Source organism: Oryzias latipes, chromosome 23 (genome assembly GCF_053564925.1).
Source record: "Oryzias latipes strain Hd-rR chromosome 23, Olatipes_Hd-rR_3.1".
NCBI lineage: Eukaryota > Metazoa > Chordata > Actinopteri > Beloniformes > Adrianichthyidae > Oryzias > Oryzias latipes.
This window is the reverse complement of record NC_136259.1, coordinates 16,306,160-16,320,380: the sequence shown is the minus strand read 5'-3', so window position 1 is coordinate 16,320,380 and position 14,221 is coordinate 16,306,160.

Sequence of the window (14,221 nt, the reverse complement as noted above, 5' to 3'; positions counted from 1 at the left end):
ATGAATCAGAATTCTCTAATTAACTCATCTAAAATGGCATAAATTGTAGATTTATTTTTAGATTTCAAGCTTGTCAGTCCCTCATTGATCCCTTGTATCTTTGGTTATAGTAGTTTTGTCTTTTTTGTGAGTTAGTCGGAGTGGTAAGTTGGTAAAAACACTTTTCTTTTAGGTACCTTGACTCCAGCCTTTATAAAAGGCACAAAAGCTAGTTTTAAATGCTCATCTGTTTAAATATTCAGTTTTATGTCCTTTTTCTCACACAGTTTGCAGGTGGAGGATGCCCGCTAGCCTCCATTTTCTAACTGTAGAGTGTCAGAAGACGGGTGGCTGGGTTTGATGTTCTTTCTTGTGCAGCATGTGAAGCTCGCTCAGGCAATTCTCAGGCTATTTTGTTGGCTGCATTCAGGATAGCCGCCAGCCTTGAAGACGATAACAGTGTGTCCATAATGGATTCGGCCTTGAAGATTCAGCCTTAACTCACAGGAGATGTTGGCTCTCCCATGCCTTTAGCTGTGTTTTACACAGGTGTGGCAACCGTAGACTTTGTCACTCAAAGTATATGCAATTTGTGAAATACGATGATTTAGTGTTTCAGTCAAACTCTGAGTTTAATAGAGGAAATATTTTTGTTGTTATGTTAAATGTTTTTGTACCAAGAGAGAAGGTTTCCCTGTGGAACTTTATGATTCTTCAGAAAAATCATCTGGGATCAGACAGCTAGGTATCAACTTTCACAATATTTCAAAAGAGCTGGGACAGGGTTGATTCTGCTCTGAGTTTGATCGCCGTTTCTCTGCTTTCACCTGTCAATCCTGTCAAAGTTGGGTCTGCAGAAACCCCTGATGCTCTACAATCCTCAAAAAACACTGGGACATCTGAAAAGTTTGCCCCAACACTGGTTGAAAGTTGTGATCCAGTGGATTGGGTTTGGGAGTTTAGCCATTTAATTACAAGAACAATAAGAATATTAAAACACACTGGGTAAAGATGTTTGAGTTAGCTGTGTGTTAAAATTCAAAATGGACTTTACTCAAAGGAATTACCAAGAGTTTTCAAATGTTACAATGAGCAACCAGCTAGCCAGAACTAGCTTTATTTAAAATCAAATTTTCAAAAACAGAGTCTAGACATGAATAAACTCACTAAACTTAGTAAAAGTCCCACTCTGTTCATCTTTTGATCTACTGTAAAAATGTCCTAGTGGTCTTTAAATAATGACTGCGCCCTTTTTAGGCAACTTAGAAAAAAGTGTTGTTTTCAAGGACATAGTTTTTGCAGAGCAGCAGGACTTCATTAGAAAATCTCGCCCCACTTCCCGTCACCCATCTGTTTACGCCCTCTCCCACTAGCTTAAAGCCTCTCACACCCTTAACTGGTGCAACAAAAAAGGCAAGCAATATTGGAACTATCCAAGTGCCAGCTCAGATGAGGAAAACAAAGACGCACATAGTCGTCTACATGTGGATGCTTAAAAATGGAGCGGAGCATGGAACTTGTGCAACTACAATCTTTTTCAAACTGCATTTTTCCTCTGCTCCTGATTCACAACAATTTGTATAAAGAAATACTCAGAATTACAAATTTAAGCTTAACTTTCTTTATGTATGTCCTCCATTATGAGAAACCACAAGAACCTGTTAAAAACACAAAAAAAACAATTTTTATTGGAGTGGGTCTTTAAAACTAGCTATTCTTATCAAAATTGTGTTAAAAAAGACTTTTTAAATGCCTTTTGTTTTTATGCTATATTAGTTTGTTTATTTTTCATAATATTGTCATGTTCGACAAGCATCTTAATTAGTATTGTCCCTTCCGTCTGCAAAGTCCCACACCTCGTGCTGGTTCTCAGCCACTTGTCTTCTTTGAAGGATTACTGGAAAACTCACCGGGGGTTATTTTTAACGCGGCACTTTTTAGAGTGTTTACATAGCAATTCAGTCATGAGGCCAGCAGTACACAGCAGCCCAGTTGACTTAACAGGAGGAGCCCTTTTAGTGATGGCTGCTCTGCCCAGTGTGCTCCTATTAATCTCATTTGCTTTAAAGGTTGACTTCTAACCATAATTATTTACCGCCCTGCCAGTCATCCTGGATTTTTGGTCCACCAAATCAGTTCTGTTCTGTCAGGCTGCCCCTTTACTCAGTGTCATGTCTCCAGTTTTCCTGGTTTCCTTAGTCTATTTCTAGATCTGTGTTGTTTACTCCTTGTCGGTTTTCCTTTGTTCAGTTTCACTTTGTTCAGTTTTGTGAATTTCTGTTTCTGCTGTGACTTTTCTGTGGTTTTCTTACATTTAATTAGCTTCTTCCAGACATATTCTCCCATTTATTCTTCACAATACTACTCCACCGACTTCCATTGTTGACAGCTTTACAACGGCTTACAATCGTTATTTTTACATTGTTTTTATATCGATATTCCTCCCAGAGCTCAGGGAGCTAGGAAATTAGATGCTTTGCTCTGTTAGTCTGTTAGTCAGTGCCATATCTGCCTGTAAATGAGGACATAAAAAAATATTGATTAGTCTTTGAAAAAAAAAATGCAGTCAGAGGTAGATATAGCTTTACTTATTTACAGAGATAAGAAGGTTGTAACACAAATATGATGGGAAAAAATGCATCCTATATAAATGAAGTGTTTAAGACACTGCAATTTATTAAGATGATGCCAGAGGAGGAAACCTGTTGGGAAAAGTTTCACAACTTTTTGATTAACATGAACCTAAACAGAACTAAAGTGAAACAATAGGAATACACTTAAAGCTTACAGAAACATGTAATGCACAACAGAAATACAATAAATTGCCTTCAAAGAATGTCGATTGATGAATGGGGTTAATATGAGCTAATAAATTGATACTACATTTCCCTTGTGAAGATCCATACTATATTGATTAATCGATTTTTAAAAATCCCAGCCCCATATAGAACCAGTGTTTATAGATCATCCATTGTATGTTAAAGCTTTAGAAAATGAATGAAAAATATCTCGAATGTCTTTCCAATAAAACCAGCTGTTTTTTATCTTCCCCATGACACCAATTACGATATAAATAATAGTTCTAAAGAACTGAAAACCTTCACACAGGAGGACCATCCAGCAGTTACAGACTGCACCCTTGTTTAAGTTCCTGTGTTTGTATTCTTCAACTCCATCATGAGAGTATACTCCCTCAATTACAAACCTTTCCTTTGAACATATCTACCTGACTGAAGATTTTCATCACGTTTGAAGTATTCCTGAAAGGCTGCCAAATGTTCTTTTGCCTGACTGAATTACTGATGCAGCAGGAGACGGACAGTGTTGAGATGTTCCAAGGAGTAAAAGCGGATATTTCTTCGTGGGCTTCCTTCACAACTGCAGAAAAGCAATAAACTGACATCCTCGTTTGGATGCCCTCCGGATATTTGGTGGTAATTGTTGGTAGATTTTTTTTGTGAGAGTTATTCCTTAAGGATGATAACTAGCAGTGGTGGAAGGCCTTCCAGAGGTATTTTGTATATATGTGAGCAGATGAGCTTTGACTTGGCAGGAAATATCAGACAGGTGGACACTGAGGCAGCCAAAGTCCTGTTGGTTCCTCAAGGGGATGCAAATGTTTGTGTGCCTATTTGGAGGTGTGTGTGTGTGCGTATGTGTGGTAATTACTTTTTTCTCCTCGTGTGTTTGCGGCGGAGACAGTGTGATTAGAGCTGGGTGGCGGGAGGAGGGCTTGTCAGAAGTTATCTTCCCATCTCATCTCATCATAGGCAGTCTGGCGGATTCCCTCGATGGCTCAACACCCCAATGCTGCTGTGCCGCTGTCAGTCTGGCCGTCAATGCCTGCACAAATCGATGCCAATCTCCCTTGGTTTCTATTTTTAACTGAGGCTTAGCGCCCGCGCCTTTGATAAGGAAGCTATGTTCTTTTGGCTCTCTTCTGTGCTTCAGATGAGCAGCCCACCCTTCCAAACCTCTGCAGATGGTAGCTGATAGGAAACAGAAGAGATGGAGCTGAAAGTAAAGGCCTATGGTCATGCAGGTTACACATCACAGTAAAAAACAGGACTTTTTATGTATTAAACTACAAATGATTAACATTTTCTTAGTCGTGTTAATAAAATAAAGTCATGATAATAATCTATTTCAATGTTTTTTTAATGTGAGACCGGTTCTGAAAATGAAAGAACTCTTTTTGTTGTTGTCAGTGAAAAAGGATTAAAGACAAGCTTTAGATGATCTACTCATTAGGTTTGTACTGGTGTGGATTCAGGTTTCCTTTTTCCCCCACCTGCCCCTGCGATGTAGCAAAGGGGCTTTTCTTCTAAAGAATACTTGATTGTTATTTAGGAATTCACTGTCTTTCTTTCGGGATGATATCTAAAAAAGTTTTCCTTTCCCAAGTTTCACTGATAATGTTGGAGTCTCATGTATTTCTGTTGTTTTATGTCACCCCACTGGACATGGTTTCAAAACAAAGCTTCACAATTTGTGACCTGATCTTTTTTTTCTCTCAGAGTTGTATTTTATTAAAAAAAGTTTTAAATTGGATCCTATTGTAACTTCTAAATAAGATCATATGGAATTTTAATGTGTTATGATCAGAGTGTATTGCAAACTGCTGGACAAATGATCAAAAAACACACAAAAAGTAATTTAATTTTTGTTGAGCTAAGAATTTTTTATATTTAAGAAAGAAGGACGATTTGGAAGCAAATAAACAAATTACATTTACATGGTTATTCTGGACTACTTGGAGTTTATGGATGTTTTTTAGGGAGAAGACCAGATGGATGAGAGTTGCAGTGATTTGTGCAGGAGTTGAGACAAGAACTGTTGAAATATTGAAGGTCAAATGAAGTTTTTGATACAAGACTGAAAAGAAACATTCCTGTCAAAAAAAACGTCAAAGGTCTTAACCTGAGGAGAGGGGGAGACAGGAATCATTTGGTTTTTAACTTTAAAGTGTAGATTTTGTGCTTAGAAGTAGGTATCTTGTAGAAAAATAGAGCTGGGTGTCATCAGCAAAACATTAGACTTCAGATCTTCTGTTTATAAAACAACTCATTAAAGCAGTACTTTTTAATTTGTTAGCTGACTTAATAAAAATAGTAATTCAAAAACCAATTTAATTTAATTTGGGGTTGTTTTTGAGCATTATTGACAAAGCAATTTTTTTTATATCCACATATGATTGTGAAGGCTCACAATTACTCTGTTGACAAAGGTGGGTTTTCTTGCAAGATATTAAAATTAGTTTTTGTTGTTTTACTTTGTAATTAAGGATAAAAATTACAAAAAAGAGTATTTCCAAAGACTTAAGTAATTTGGGCCCACCTGAAAAAATAACTAAATGGGGCTAAACTGAACAGGTCTGACCAGTCTCAGCCCCAGCACTGACACACTGGGGAAGCTTTATAGACAGGGGCAAAACCATACTGGATACATGAGGGAGGGGGAAACAAATTAATCAAACATTCTAACTAAATAATCTATGACTGCAAAACAGAAAAACAGCCAAATAACAACATTTAAATAATATAAAAGTAGTTTTCAAATACGGAACTAAATAATTTCCTTTATGAAATAAAAATAAAGTCCATGATGAGAGTTGGAAACCCCTGCAGTTTCTCCAATGAAATGTCCTAGTCTCCTGACTGATTACTATGGATGTGCTCACCTGAGATGGAAACTCAGAAAAAAAGTGAATAAACTACTCTTTCACTTAAAACAAATAACTCATTGTTCATTAATTCTAAGTCAACAAAGTAAAAGTGAATGTTTTAATTTAAAGGAAAAAATTAACGAAATACTAACACCTAATGATCTACGATATCTATAATGACTTAAAATAATGGCCCTTGAAATTATGATGGAGCTTTTGCAGTTAATAGATGTTAACCTAAAACCAAATTATACTTATGGTGGGACAAAAAAGTATTTCAAAATCACTGATTCTACAAGTTGTCCCCTTAACTGAGACAGAATGAAGAGACAAAAAGGGGAGAAAGATTGTCAGTGTGATGGCTGCCTACGCTGCCACACCATCAGGGCAGTAACCTCCTGCACCACACCCTACATATATCTGGTCACTTTATTTGTTTGCAGATACTTTTAGATTTCTTTTTCAAAAGTGACACATGTTTGATCATAAAATGTATTAACATGTTTCAGTTTACTTTAGTATAATTTGCTTTATTAATTTGATGTTTTGTTTAAGTTACCAGTGCTAAAGGGAACAATTGCTGCTGCTGCCGCCATCTGCTGCTGGAACAATCAAGTCAGGCCTGACACAAGAATGCATGCCAGTCAGCAGAGGCCTTATATTCAGCAGGCAGCTAATTGGACTGAACCATCACCCAGAGGACAAGGAACTCTTTTTGTGTTTCTTTACTTTAGTTTCCATTTTGATGGTCCTTAGTTTCATTCATTGTATATGTTAATTTATCACATGTTGGGCATTAGTTTAGTTTGTTCTCTGTGGTTTGTCTTAGTCTCTTTAAGTTCCCCCTTGTGTGTCTAGTTGGTTTGATCAGCCACTATATATGTTCCCTTGTGTTTCCAATTAGGAGGTCAGTTTGATTAAGTTTGTTTGTTCAGTTGTCCTCTGTTACATTTAAAAGCTTGAGTTAATTTTGTTACTTTGACCTCTTTTAAGGGCCCATTTTTGCCCATTTACACATTTTGAAAATTAAATTTCAATATTTTTGATTAAATTGTTTGCTGTCCTTGCCTTCTACTGCTCGGTCCACCACAGTCAGTGATCTTGTATTTTTTCCATTTTTTAATAACACAGCACATTTCTTCTCATCAACCTGCTTGCTTATTGTAGATTGGTTCAGACGTCTTGTTCAGTACAGTCTTGTCTCTTAAAAATCTCTTGAGAGGTGGACAGGTTGCAGTCTGACTGTTAAAGGGTGTGGAAAGGTGTCTTTTATATGGACAACCAGTTCAAACAGGAACAGAGTGGACGATAGAAAAGCTTCTTAAAGAAGAAGTAACAAGTCTGTGAGGAACAGAATTCTTGCTGTTTGTAGGAGCTCAACACTTGCTTTCTGGGTAATCATTGAAATAAATTCTTTCAAGTTTACTAACCTATGATGAACATAACAGACCTCTCATCTTTTTCAGTGGGACAATTTGTAGAATCAGCAGCCGACAAAAACATTTTTTTACCCACAATGAACATAACAGTTATTGATGTTCAGAACTGAGCTTCCCACAGAAAAATTACTAAAGAAAATTAGACTTTTTAAATTTGAGTGGTTTTTCCACCTCTCGTACAGTTCACACACAGATTTGGTTCCTCCTCCTCCACCACTCTCTTCAATGTAGTGCTCTGTCACCGCTCCTTCTTAATAATAAAGGAACTCATGGAGTATTAATTCTCTCCTGGGGAGTTAGAGTTTAGATGTTCCACATTAACAATCACCAGAGAGTTGCCGTACTGACAGCAGTCATGTTGAGAATCACTAAATCTGGTTACTGCAGGTGTATTGCAGAAAATGTGCTGTGTTTCTTGTACTGTTCATTCCAAACCTGAAAATCTGATGTTGAGATTTAGGTAACACTTTTTTCGTCAACGTAAAACACAGCCTTTGTTGTGGGGGAATTATTAGAAATTTGTGTAGATTTTTATCTGATAAATAATTGTTAAGGTCCATAACCTGGAGTGGATGCTTTTTGACAAATGTCAAATCAATGTTGCAATTTATTAGAAAGTTTGTTTACAGTTATATTTAGCTGTCTGAAGTTTACAACCATACTAGACTTCATGGTTCTTTTATGTTATTTAGTTTCCTTCAAATATATGCCTGGTTTAGCCACATCTCATTGGATTAGTCTGGACCAAAAGATGGTCTTTTCCTGAAAAATCAAGTTATGAAGAAAACTCCTTTTTGAGCTTTGATTATCTTGCCTTTTAAAAGCAGAGATGACGCTAGCAACACACAAATAACATACGTAATTATTTTACTTTTAATATGATGAACACGAATCAGCTGATTCTGATGTTGAGAAAAGCAGCGTTTCATATCGGCTTTGCACTGATAAATAACACTTTACTTTAGTAAAGTTGCAAAGCTGCTTTTCTTTGTGACAGAATTTGCTTCTTTACGTTAATTTACGTTAATTGTGTATGCACTTCACTGCTGTAAAGTGTTGCTTTTCAGTGCTAAGCTGCTTTTCTATGCTTCAGAATCCACTAGAATTACATTAATTGCGTAAACGGCTGAAGAGTGGTCGAAAGACCACTGGAGCTGAATTGGCTCTAGTGTTAAGCTACATACACACTTGTGAGGTGCATTAAAGATCACACTGAACGTGGGTTTTTGATCACGCTTTTGATTTCCAAAATACAAAAGATTCCATCTCAAAAATTCCCTCTTTTTAGGAAACAAGAAAAATGTGTTTTTAACATTCCAATCAATGCTGATAGGAGGTTTTCGTCTTGTGACCTTTATGTCATAAAAAAGGACAAGATTTTCTTGCAGATTCACTTAAAATGTGGAGTTATCCTTGTTCTCACCATTTAACATTAACAAATTATAATCTAAAAATGTGCAGATTTGTAATTTGGCCATCGAATATGGCGTTTACACATGTCAGTCGCTGTCCGCTACAAGCACATGTACTCACAGTAAGAAGAGTCTTACTGTAAAATGTCCAAGCGTAGCAAATCTTCTGAATCTTTGCTCCAGTGTTTTTTTCTTTCACAGCTCTATTCTGATATATGAAAGACTTGATGTCATATCGTTCCGTTCCACAAACCGCAATTATTAATTTCTCCTTCGTGATCAATTTTCAACTGGTCGGCACTTCCGTGTTTTAAAAGGATGCTACCCTTACGTCACTACTAAATCCAAGTCCCTGATTGGTCAAAGTTCTACAAGTTTTACTTTCAGCTTAAGTTCAATTGCTGCGAGTTTTATACAAACCCCAAAACGATAAAAATGTGCGCATGAACGTGAGAGTTTTAATGCAGAAGCCCAAAACGTGCATTTACGTGCGCTCATTCAGACTTTTCATTGGAAGTGGCAGCTTAAATGTGCGTTTCCAAGCCGGTGTGATCGTAGCATCACAGGGTTAATGTTAGTTTACTGTTTTAAATGGATAAAAATAATGAATATAAACCATTCTTGGTTCAACCTCTGTAGATGTTTTATCTGCATTCACTTGACATTGATGCAGGGCGAGCAGCTGCAGTGAGGAGGCAAAGCCCCTTGCTGACCTGGCGAGAGCTTTGTGCAACTAGGGATTGTCACAGGTTTGACCTGCGGCGCTCGAGAACATCTGTGTCTTTTTGGCATTGTAACCCAGAGCGAACCAAACTGTTCTGTGATCCAGTTTGGACACCATGCTGAGATCTCTAAAACATAATAAAGGCTCAGTGTAGAACAGAGGTAAATAGATTTCAGGATTTGCCCATCATTTCCGCTCACACTGTTTTGTATTTTGGGTACTCAAGTGTTTTGCTGTAACGTTCTTGGCAGATCGCAATACAAACATTATCTTCCTAATTGGATGTTTTTGTGGACGCTGGATTAATCAGCCGCAGGGTATATAATGTTGTTTGGACAGCTGAGAGGTAATACAGCCAAGCCATTATCATATCATTAAAGAGCCCTAAACAGTAAAATTAAAGCCAGAATGCTGACGCTACACTCTCATTAAGTGGACTTCAGCGGGAGTTGTCTTGCTGTGGTACATTACTGTGTAACATTAGGTACAATCTGCGCACAAAAAGAAATGCACAGGTCAAATAGTGGGAGGGCAATTAAAAAAAAAAACACCATCTTTATTTGCTGTCATACTTTTCTTCTGATTTTGTAGTTTCTTAAAGCTGCATGTTGTGGCTCGTTGGATGTTTCTGTTCTGATGAAAACAGTCGGATGCATTTCCATAATTTTTTCATAGGCTTTCAAGATCTCTAATGAAATAATCTTACGGGCTGATAATCTGCTAACTCACCGGGTAACATGTCTCGGCAGCTACAGAGAGGACAATTAAGAAACTCATTACATTTTTAACTGGACTTAACAGAAATTTCAGAGACCCCTTGTTGCACAGATTCATCAAACTTTCTTTTTGGTGTCAACAGGAAGTTTACTTTTTAGTGAATTATCTTAGCAAGTAGGAGTTTATTGCAAACTTTGCTTTTACAACTTCTGTTGAACATTTTAAAAAACATTCAAAAGGACGAATTTAAAACATAAACCGAATGTCATTCTTGAGGGTCTTTCTGCAGGTTTGTCTCATCCAGGCTCAGTTCGTGGCTCCGTTCTGCTTTCCTATTGAGGTTGTGCATATTTATTAGTTTTTTCCTTACAGACATTAACAACAAGGGACAAATCAATATAAAATCAATGAAGAACTACCTGTCTGCTGCCTTCAAAAGTAATGGCATTGGCAACAGCATTTACTTATAGTCTACAAACTCCATGTGATTTCATTTTCATCGTGATGTTGACCAGACTTTGTTTGTTTTTTCATTCATTATAGATTGCAGCGATAAACAAACTGAACTTCGAACAGTGTGCATCAGCACTTTTTCTTCAACAACGGCCCTTTCGTTGTGAGGATTCTTTTTTCCCAAAGGAAAACATCCCATTCCACTGTGTACGCATTTTATTTTGGCTTTAAAAAAACCCCAGTGGTGTTGAGATAAAGCTCTTTTTGTATTCTTGAAGGACTAACAATCTGCTGAGTTTGTCCTGATAAAAACCCATGAGAGGACCTGTCATGCCTAGATGTTTAGTATGAATATAAAACATACAAACAAAGGCATTAAAATGGTTCCTTTATCTCAAACATTTCATTCATCGTCCTTTTTTATTGCTAAGACCAAACTAAACAGTTTTTTTCTTACATCCTAAAAATCTGCCATATAATGTTGACTCATTCTTAATATCTATCCTTTGCAGGACTCATCTGTGTCAATATTTGGATTGTTTTGTACTTTAATTACATATTCCCTTTTGTGCATTTTCCCAAATTCCAGGGATTATCTAATTACCGCCTGTGTGCGCTCAAACAAGGGAACCTCTTTGCATTTTGCTAATTGGAATCATGGGGGGTGGGGAGGTGGGTAGCTCTCAAAGGAGAAATCTATGACTTAAAATTACTGAACAGAGATGGGGGTGCGAGAGAAAAGTAAAAGGAACCCAGAGGTGTGTGGTCTGCCGTGGGCAGCTTGTGGATTTCCTCTGATTTCATCAGAAGAAAGATGGTGATTCTCCCAGACGACATGCAGCTGATGCGTGTAGGCGAGCTCTGCAGCCCTTAATCTCTGTTCGCTGATTTCAGCCGTGGCCCTTAAAATATTTTCCTCCACTTAAAAGCTCTCTTGTATGAAGTAACACAACGCAGCAATTACAAGGTGTTTAATTATTAATGCAATTATACTGTTGCATGTTGCGCCTTGCAGTTATTTCGGGAAAATGACACCAACAAGTGTGTTAAACTGTGTTTTATAATAGTTTTCAAGGTGTTTCAGTCACTTGTATCCATTTAGAACTTGTCAGGCTTCATAATAAAGTTTTCAAACGTACATATTCTTGCCTTTAAAGCACCATTTTGATTTTTTTAATGTAAAATTTCTCTGTTTATAAGAAAAAAATGCAACAATAATGACATTTGAGGTCTGGTGTGCATTTTGGAGCTTGTATCTGCGACATTTTGGAAAACAACACTAAAGAAATAGAAATTGCTCGACTGAAATGAAACAAGAGCAATGCAGCAGGTTGAACTGGTGTAATTCATAATTTATTTAGCAGCACAGAAGACAAAAGAGCATTATTAATTCCTGGGAAAATCAAAGTGTAGCTTGAGGGGGGCTGGAATAAAATAGAACAACACGTATGCATAAAACCAACTGTACACAAACACACTAAATTATTGCAGTTGTCAGAGGAACATAACTTGATGATTTTCAGTTTTTCTGCCCAAATGGGAAGGATTGTTTGACACTGTTAGATCATAACTCAGAAAGCTGTGACACCATAATAAAAAAAATTGCTCATCTGTTACAATGAAAATGAGGCCACGCTCTCTTATTTCACCAATCATTTTAAGAATTCATGAATGTGAGACATGCAGCACAGTCCGATTGTAATGATGAAACGCACCTTGAGGGGAGATGGAAGAGAGCTACAATGTCTTTAAGCACACCTCCCCTCCCACACATTCCTGAGCTGTTTTAGATAATACTACCTCTTTATCACGGATACAGTCATTATTGATTTTTACCTTCGGAGTCCCACAGAGTTCAAATGAAAACCTGCTTCAGCAGCCCTCAATGTATGTTTGCTGTTTGACTATTCTCTCAGACCTCCTTTGTGACTTAATAAAGGAAGGGAGAAAAAATCCCCGTGTGGGAGTGGGAACCTGAGAAATAAATTGAACAGATAATGCAAGCTAAAGAAACCCTCCCACTGAATATTAGATCATAACAACTTACCGCCTTAAATAAATCATTAGACTTCATCAGCCCTCATCTAATTTCAATTTCAGAACCTTGAATAATCATCCGCCTCATATCGGCGCTTAAGTATGGTCTCGCAATTGCAAACATTTGTCAGAATTTTGTATTATCCGGAGATTAATAATTCAGCTTTTTTGGGTTTCATTTCATTTAAGCTTTATATAGATTCTGTTCAGACAAGAAGGGCCAGGAGCTTCTTTCGCAGCATGGACAGACTCGGCTGACATTTAAACCCAAACCCCCACAGCACCCAAATGGACTCGCAAGCAGAGTGATTTGATTTTCCTGCTTAATTAGTTGACACGGAGTTCAGCTCAAGCTGAAAAGCCAGTGATGATATATAAATACCACTTTTCGTGAGTCTGAATGTTGATGTAAATTAAAAAAAAAAAAACAAGGAAAACAAAGGCTTGCATTCAGCTAAAAGTGGGTTCCAAAGGTTTTGGGGGCAAATGAAGGGTTGAAACTATCAAAAAAGTTTACAAAAACACTTATGAAATTAATCACAGAAAGATTTATGTTTAAACGTTGCAAAAATACAAACGAGATTTAGTTGGATTACTAAGCCTAAATTCAGGTTTCCTGCCATAAAAAAAAATTAGATTTACACACCTTTTTACCTCCTCACGTCTTAAACGTGCAACAAAGTTGTGAGCTTGATTGACTTTGGAGATCTCTTTTTCAGTTTATTTGATAATACTTACCAAAACGCGGCCACACAGTCATTTTTTACTCTACAATTGTATTTAAAACCATAGAAAATGTAGATTAACACAAGAATAAATCAGTTTTTATGACTCGTTAGACCCGTAATTGCATTTAAGCCATTAACAACATTTATATTTGACACTATTGACATGTTTTATGCAATTAATGCAAAAAAAACCCACAGGAAATTGTTGCTTTTAAACAGAAACACACCTAAAACTGGCTTTATTTTGGGTCTATTATCATGATTATGATCTAATCTATTTTTTGGAGCTGCCAATAGTGTATAAGTGTGAATATTAGTACTACAACCATATAAGCAGTGATGTGCTGATTTACTTGTAGCAGGAGACTGCTTGTACCCCAAACACAGGGCAAGTAAATGCAGCAAGCTTCTCTGCCTGACCCTACCAAGGTTTTTGGAGGACATCAAAATTCATGCCAGATGAACTTGTCCTTGTGACACAGTCAGCAGGATGTCACCTTAAGATCACCGCCTACTCATACTTGTTTACAAATCTACCTTTAAAGCCCGAATAATATTATAAATCAAAGAAAACCTTCATGTTTATGTGTCTTCTATCAGTGCCAGGATTTTCTTTCTTCTCTTTACCTTTAAAAAATCAAACTGTGCCAAACGTTTCATTTCTTCTGGCTGTATCCTCTATTTCCCATCCCTTTTTTGAGCTCCATTTTTTTGCCCAGTTTGACCCCGGGGCAGAGGAATAAAAGATATGAATTTGAAATTCAGGACACATGCAGTTGACATGCAGGTGGGAAAAGTAGGTCTGCTCACATGAGGGTTTGGTCAGGCTGACTTTTGAGTTTAAACAAACAGTGAGTGGCACTCTGTTGTGTTGAAACCACGAATTTAAAATCGAATTAGATTCATAATTCTTATGTCCTATGAGCATAACTCTTGTTTGAACATTTATTTTCTTGGTGATCTCTCTGTACCGCCTGTACATTCTGGATAATAGGCAGGACACTGATGTGAACATGGCAGCTGTCATATCCACAGGAAGCTCTCTGCATGTGTTGGCCAGCGTGTTG